Source organism: Octopus bimaculoides, chromosome 4 (assembly GCF_001194135.2).
Source record: "Octopus bimaculoides isolate UCB-OBI-ISO-001 chromosome 4, ASM119413v2, whole genome shotgun sequence".
Taxonomy (NCBI): Eukaryota; Metazoa; Mollusca; class Cephalopoda; order Octopoda; family Octopodidae; genus Octopus; species Octopus bimaculoides.
The window spans coordinates 61,699,138-61,704,904 of record NC_068984.1 but is presented as its reverse complement, the minus strand read 5'-3'; positions in this window follow the sequence as shown (position 1 = coordinate 61,704,904).

The following is a 5,767-nucleotide window of genomic DNA, read 5'->3' as shown; positions in this document are numbered from 1 at the left end:
CCTATGATTCGATTGTTTCTTACCGGTGTTTGTGAGTGTATTTTCACTGACTCCAGTATTCGAATTTGGGATCTATGCAAGAGTCATGAGCACTCTTAAGAACATTCTGATTTTCCCTATGTGTCTCTCGCTGTACACCCTGAGTATGTAATTTCATAGATATAGTTTGCATAAGTGCAGACGAAGTTATTTTGTTATTCTGAACAGTTACCATTTTTACAAAGCGAATTACATCGTTTGAAAGCATAAACCACAGTTGGATATTCCGCATTTTAATATTGTTGGTTCTGTTGATTTTATGTGAAGTTTGGCCCACGTTAACATTTGAATCGGTTGATTTGAGCTGATTTTCCTTTTCAAAATGATATATATTTGGCTCCTCTCAGAATTCGGTTTAGATGACAAATTCTAAAACACCATATCCTAAAACATACAGTCACTGAGAAAGGGCACTTTTCTCAACCGATGTCTTCAACTATATACCGACATAGATTGCAGAAGACACTCCAAGACAATGAAATATTTATAAAAGCTATACATCTACAAAAGCCAAAGGTATCTTAGTGAAACCTAATAAACGCAAATATATAATCAGAATGTGAAGTACATTACATTGGAGTAACTTTACGATCCATAAAGCAATGCATGTCTCAGAGTAGATCGGAAACTATAATACGAAAATGCAGACAAATACAAGTCAAGTCGATTAACATATCGACACAGGCAAATGAGATGCAATCAAACTTTATGGTTTCTTCCTTATATACGTTTAGCGATTACACCGATTACACAACTCAACAATAACATATTTCAATTAATATGGAAGAAGTAGACTAAATGAGAAAATCTACCTCAGTCATCAAGCTTTCTGCTGCTGCAACTACGAACAGCCATCCATCGGCAATATCTACGATGTATATATATATTGTGTATGTATGTATGTATGTATATAGACATTTGTATTTATGTGTATACACATGCACAACAATCGCACATACGCACGCACACACACAGCACACACAGGTACGCACACACACATATATATGAGATCAGAATACAATAGAAATTTATTGTATCATTTATTTTAACAACAAATTTCATAATCTTTACACCTGTTTCACTTGCAAAAAATAATGCTGTGCGATATCCATTGAGCAGACGATTACATTATCACATTGAAACACAAACATTTCAGGGGACAAGAGAGAATTAATCCATAGGTGTATACAAACCTAAAATTCACACAGTTTTGCAAGAATGTGTGTAAATTTAAGAGAACATTCTATAGAGACCAATTAAGAAAAGAAAGATATTTTTATTTTATCAGTAAAATAAAGATAGAGTGAAAGAAGCTAAAGCGAAATTTATAGTCAGGATATTCAAGGAAGATAAGAAATTCAGTACCTAAACTATAACACATCAAACACCTTCTAAGCTGCGGGACCTGCATCAACCTTATTGAAAACACAGCGTACAGAGTTTTACCGTAAGGACAGATGTTTAACGTAAGGACAGATATTTACCGTAAAAAATCGCTTTACCTGTTCTTCAAGAAACTTAATATACGCTATGAAATGCCAATGATGTAATGAAGATTAAATAGGTCAACCAAAGCTTACTCATAGAAATAGAATGACTATTCACCGACAACAAACACGAGAACCCAGTACTAGACAGATTCCTCTGACCGGACACAGATATATGTGCAAAAAATAAGACTCCCAAATTCCAGGTCTTCCCACTTTACCTATGTTCAGCGAATACCACAGATGAATCACAGATAAACAAAGAAAATAGTTTCATACAGAATTATAAATCAAGACTTAGCAAACTTTAACAGAGTACATCCACAAATAACTATTCACATACAAAATTCATTCTTCCATTTAAAATGAAGAACCTACACAGCTAAATACCTTTAGCCACTGGGTCACATGCAAATACTTCTGTCCACTCTCCCACCAGACAGATTAAATGTGGAGTGCCTTGATTTTAGCTAAACACGCTCACTCAACCGTGTCAGCCTTCTTTTTTAGGCACAAAATATAATCACATGACACTAACGCAACAAACAACTATGATAATTTATTCAGGATTTATTAGTAGATGAAATGGCTAGATGTTGTTGAGCATGCAATAGTTGTAAAAACTTAACTACCCGTAAACAAACACTCATACAATCCTATATACGTATATATCACTTTACTTACATTTGCCAACATACATTTATATACGTAAGTACATGCATGCACCTTCACAGACATACAAAAGCGTTTGAGTATACAATTATGCACCCACATATGCATGCACGCATACGACGAGTGCACATCGACATTAAAGGACACTACTACGTTGATATTTCCTCCGTTAAAAATCGCCTACGGAAATACCACAGCGAAAACATCGAGGTGTCCACTAACACCACAGAATGGAACATTACAAACCTAAGAATAAAAGAAGCAATCCTCATTAATAAGTCTAAATCCGTATTAACAACATAACTGTGCTATACACAATTGATTGTCCGTTATGATAGTGTTATCTAGGGCGCCTAGCCTCTATATACACAAACTAATGAGCAGAAAATCTAGTTCCCAACATTATATCTCCCATGTTTTCCTGATGAAAGGGACTTAACCTCCGAAATATCGTGTATATAAATCACAAGTGGTATATGAAATTACTTTTATATTAGAGGAATATATTAGAGAAGTGCACATCCAGAGTAAAGAATACCTCTTTAAAAATGAAGCTACAGAATTACCACACCTAAGACATCCAAGTCTAGACTGATGCCACCGATCGGAGCCTGAAAGGAAAAATACCCATCCTTATTTGCTAAAAAAACAAGCCGCTTGATAACAACAAAACTGACCTGCACATTGCAGATTAGCTAATGTAACAATACTGCCCTGCGCAAGTCCCCTACACATACACACACATCAGAGCACAAAAGCTAGGTTGCAACACTAAATTTCTGATTTCTATTCCCCGAAAAAGCAGCGGTCTTAAGCCGCAAATATTGAAATATAATATAAAGCATAATTGTAGGTTATTGACTTATTTTAATTTTTAGTACTTGCATTGTTATGGTTTTGAAACAAGCTTCTTGGCACACACATGCACACTCATACGTGTGTTCGTATGTGTGTGTGTGTGTGTGTGTGTGTGTGTGTGTGTGTGTGCGTGTGCGTGTGTGTGTGTTTATATATAGAGAGGGATCGATCAGGTAGCTATAATGTTATGGTAGCAATGTACAAGCAACAAGGTAACAATGAACTCAATACCAAAGTTAAGTAAAGATACATAACTTTTACATTTGCAGTTTCATGTATTCAATCAGCAAATTGTAATTAGGAATTACTGATAAAATATATAATATGTAATGTCAGTTATGAAATATTTAAGATTGGGAGAAAGTGATACGGAAGTTAGTAGAAGCTGTCGCTAATAATTAGAAAAATGTTGCACATATTTACGAGAGAAGAAAAACTGAATGTGAAATAGAGACGGAGAGATGTTAATTTAAATGTTCAAATGCAAATTATTAAAAAAGTGTTCATATTGGTAAATGCAATGAATGCCCATGTGATTAAATGCATTTGTACAAACTTTATGTAGTTCACTATATTAAATACCAGTATTATTTCTTACTAATCCATCTGTTTAACTTCGAATTCAGTCTTTTCATGGTACGTTGAAAATGATATTTCCATTTTGAACATCGGAAATAAAGGTAAACTATGACATTAAACGGAGAACAATATGTATCCCTGAAATTTGTAATAAGTTCCAATGGCTTTACATGCTTCACATTTTTGTGTTCAAGAATAATTTTCACATCTTCTCCACCACTCTCTTCCCCATCTGTCTTTAAATAGAACTTAAGTCTATTTGTATTCATGAATTATCTACAAGTTTCCGATAATTCAAGCAGACTATCATATCTTGTAGCAATCACTGTAAGATATTTCCCCTTTCAAATGATATTTGCAAATAAAAGTGCATCACAGTTTTGATCAACCGAAAGCAAGATAACCATTCATTGACTGATTAATTCCATCTCGTGTATCTTGATATTTAGATTGTCATCTCTTCCTACTTCATCTCGAATCCACTATACTTAACGTTCTACTGCTTTCACTTCACCCCCACAAAACTATTGTCACCAACTTCTAACTGACATTTCGTATGCAACTTTCAGGAAAGATACCTCATTATAATCTAATGATTCTAGTGTTAATATTATATAAATTGTAGTTCTCCATTTTTGTTCATTCAATAAATATCTATTTTATTCTACTTTCATTGTTAATTCGTTTTTACCTTCGTTAGTGATTGCATTTTACTATACAAGAACTTTGCTATCACTATGATTGCTTTAGTAAAACATTTTAGGCAATATATCTCATATTACGTAAAATATCAAGAAAAACCAACTCAAACTTGCTACTAAAGTTATCGTCATTCTCATTGAAACTTAAATTTAAATAAAAGAAATGACACGGAGAGGACTTGCCTTTGATGAATGCAGCGAAAACTAGAAACAGATTTCAAACTTTGGATTTAAGTCAAAGCTTCTATTCCACACAACTCATTCGAACACAATTTTGACGAGATATTCCGTCCGATGACAAAGCAATGAACTAAATTTTATGATAAATGAATTCGGGAGAAAATTTGAACTTAAAAGAAATAAGTTTTACCCCAATATCAATATTTTTTAAACATTATTTAAATTATCCACATTTGAAGGATATTTGTCCTCATCTTGTCTGTTGTTAACACAACTTTTTGGCTGGTATAACCTCCAGCCTTCATCAGGTGTCTTAGGGAAATTTCAAACTGGGTTCTCATTCCAAATGTATTTCTCAATGGTGTTATTATTATTATTGTTCAGTAGTTTTATTTTTATAACGTGCTTTCACTTCACTACCAAGCGCAGCTCTGTGTGCCTTGGGTATGTGCTGTGGTTTGCTGTGATACTCTTATGGTTACTGTATTGAAAGTGTTTTGCGTAGGATGTGTGCAGTGCCCAGTAGTACAATTTTCTGTATGTTATATATATTTGCAAGTCCTGGTGTTTTTGTTATGTATTTGTCTGAATATTTTTTTATTATACCTAAAGCACCTACTATGATAGGAATTGTTTCTGTTTTTAGATTCCACATTCGAGTTACCTCTATTTCCAGGTATTATTATTATTATTATTATTATTATTATTATTATTATTATTATTGAGTGACAGAGCAGTGCATGCCATCAAAATGATACTGGGGTAAAATATACGAAGCCCATTATGCCCATCATGACTACCCGTATGATAAGGGTACACGAAGAATATGCAAAACAACCATATGTGCGCGACATGGTGATCTCATATCAAGATAAACAGCGCATGACCTCGCAGGTGGGGCCCGATTAGAATTATCTTCCGGTCGAGTAGCCCAAACCTGGATAAGGTTTGTGTAAGGATGTTGAGCAAAACATCCATGTTTTCAAAGGTGAATTATTCAAACCCCTGAGAATTCTTCTCAATACATGGCTATGATGCTCCCCCACTACTTCTGCTCATGAGCAGATATGCACATATCGTCAGTCACCAAAGTACATTCTCAACTGGTTAAGGTCAAACAACTGACTGCTTGCTGTAGCCCATCTTTTATACCAAGACAAAATTATTATTATTATTATTATTATTATTATTATTATTATTATTATTATTATTATTATTATTATTATTATTATTATTATTATTATCATTCAG